We start from the raw sequence: 2,671 nt of genomic DNA on the forward strand, positions 1-2,671 counted from the left end.
TGTTAATGATGTACACTCTGCCATGCCTGGCAAAGATAAGCTTCTAAGTGAGAACACAAACAGCTGAATGATGTAAGGAAAATGTTACAAGATAAGAAAGAGGAATTCAATAAAACCACAGGATCACTGAAGAAAAACCCATCTGGAATGCCGGAAACAAAAATCTATCCAACATACATGGAAAGTCTTAATCGGATAGATCCAGATAGGTCAGAAAAACTGAGCTTGAGGGCAAAATAGTGGGGTTGAAACCAGGCAAGGACAAAGACGGGGTACACNTGGAAATGTCAAGATAACACTATAAAAGTCAGCGAGCATACAAGAATAAGCTCACTTGGCATAAGAAAGCATTAAAAACAATTCCCAAAGTTAGAAATATAGCAATCCAGACACAGGAAGCATTTTAGGACACCCAACAGGTGAGCTCAGGAGGAGAGCCTGTCTTCACCATGGTAAAATTAATGATGACTATACAGAGCAAAGAAAGTATATTGAGAGTGACACAAGAACATCAAGTCACACGTGAAGATACACCCATCAGAATAACAGGATACTTGTCCTTGAAGCTTTAAATGTCAGGAAGGCCCAACATTGTTGTTCAAGTTCTGAAAGGTACTGCAAACCCAGACTACTACACAGGGCCATTTGTCTTAATTAAAGGAGGAACAAACACATCCCATGATGAAAACAGCCCCTGAGCCAGTGTTAAAGAAGAGGCTTGATCCTTTAGATCNTAGGCCACAGGAAAGACTTGGCCCTGTTAGAATGGCTTTGTAGCACCAGCAAAGTACTAGTCAATGCACACAGCTCAGTAGTGCCTGAATACTGATGGTCCCAGTGCTCCAATCAGAAGACACAGATTTGTGGCCTGAACAAAAAATCTGAAGTCATCTATTCGTTGCCTCTGAGAAGTGAACTTACGGTGAAAAGAGAGGCAGCGAAGACACTATCTTACAGTGAAAAGAGAGGCAGTGAAGACACTATCTTACCGTGAAAAGAGAGGCAGTGAAGACACTATCATCTTACAGTGAAAAGAGAGGCAGCGAAGACACTATCTTACCGTGAAAAGAGAGGCAGTGAAGACACTATCATCTTACAGTGAAAAGAGAGGCAGTGAAGACACTATCTATCTATCTTACAGTGAAAAGAGAGGCAGAAAGAAGATGGAGCAGAACCTTATGGCCCAGAGAAGCCACAATTAGCAAGGGATCTCATAGCTGAGGAGTAGAGCAGTGTAATGGTAAATCTGCCCGATCTAGGAGTGCAGCTTGTGAATATTACAGTTGACTTGTGCGTTTTTGCAAAGGCTTGTTGTAGTTGGAGAGTTACTGCAACATTTGTTTTTTCAAGACAGGGTTTCTCTGTGTAGACCAGGCTGGCCTTGAACTCTGAGATTGGCCTGCCTCTGCCTCCTGAGCGCATGGGCCACCATGGTTCTTAAAAAAGNTTTTTTTATGTTTTAAATTCTTTTACATGTGATAGAAAGAAATGGACCAACTTAATCCCTTGCAAGTGGGTTGTCAGTTTCCTAGCACAGCTGGAAAAGATTGTATGTGAGATTGTATTCTTTATATGTGAGTACAATGTCGCTGTCTTCAGACACACCAGAAGAGGGCATCGGATCCCATTACAGATGGCTGTGAGTCACCATGGGGTTGCTGGGACTGGAAATCAGGACCTCTGAAAGAGCAGTCAGTGCTCTTAACTGCTGAGCCATCTCTCCAGTCCCGAAAGCGCAGTCTTGACTTCTTTGTTGACCATCTCTTGGTCACACAAGGTTGAGTTTATTTGTTGGCTCTTTATTCAGCTGGTCCCAGTCTTCATGACAGCATCACAGTTGATGATGTCACCATTTTAGTCTATTCTGGAGAGAAGGGAGAGGCCTGTACTCTGTGTTCAACATTGCTTTGGTTATTTGACAAGGTCCTAATTTNATATGTCTTTAGAACAGATTTTTCTATTTCAGTAAAACATCCCCCTGGAATTTTGATGCAGGTTGTATTAAATTTGTAAATTGTGAGCTGAGAGTGCTGGCACTTGGGAAGCAGAGGCAGGTGAATCTGAGTTCAAGGCCAACCTGGTCTACAGAGTGAGTTCAGGGCCCAGCCAAGGCTACACAGAGAAACCCTGTCTTGAGAAGCAAAAACAACAACAACAAAAATATTTGTAGGTTGCTTTGGGTGGAAAGGATATCTTGCCAAAGCCTTCTAATACATTTCCCAAGTATTTCATCCTTTAACTATTCTAAATGAATTTTGATTATTGAATAAAAAGCACAATTAATTTTTTTCATGATTTGTATCCTGCAAATTTATTCATTCATTTAATCATTTGTTTTGTGTGTGAAACCTGAGCTTTTCAATATTAAACCACGTTATTTGCAAATCTACTGCAATGCCTAGTCTTGGTTGGCTTCACTGGACTGACAATAAATGTACCTGTTCCTGTGGAGTATCCCCAGAGAGGATTAAAAGTGAAAGGCCCAACTCCAGTGTGAGCTGTGACTTCCACTGAGNGGCTCAACATAATCCGAGGAAAAAGGCCCATGCTGTGTCTTTTTCCTGAGTGAGTGTGCCTGTCTCGGCTGCTGGGATCCTCCGCTGATACACAACTCCAGCTTCTTTGGCTTTTCAAATGTTGATTCAATAGCAGCAAATTTCTGGGAAGCATC

The sequence above is a fragment of the Mus caroli genome, chromosome 8 (assembly GCF_900094665.2).
Source record: "Mus caroli chromosome 8, CAROLI_EIJ_v1.1, whole genome shotgun sequence".
NCBI lineage: Eukaryota > Metazoa > Chordata > Mammalia > Rodentia > Muridae > Mus > Mus caroli.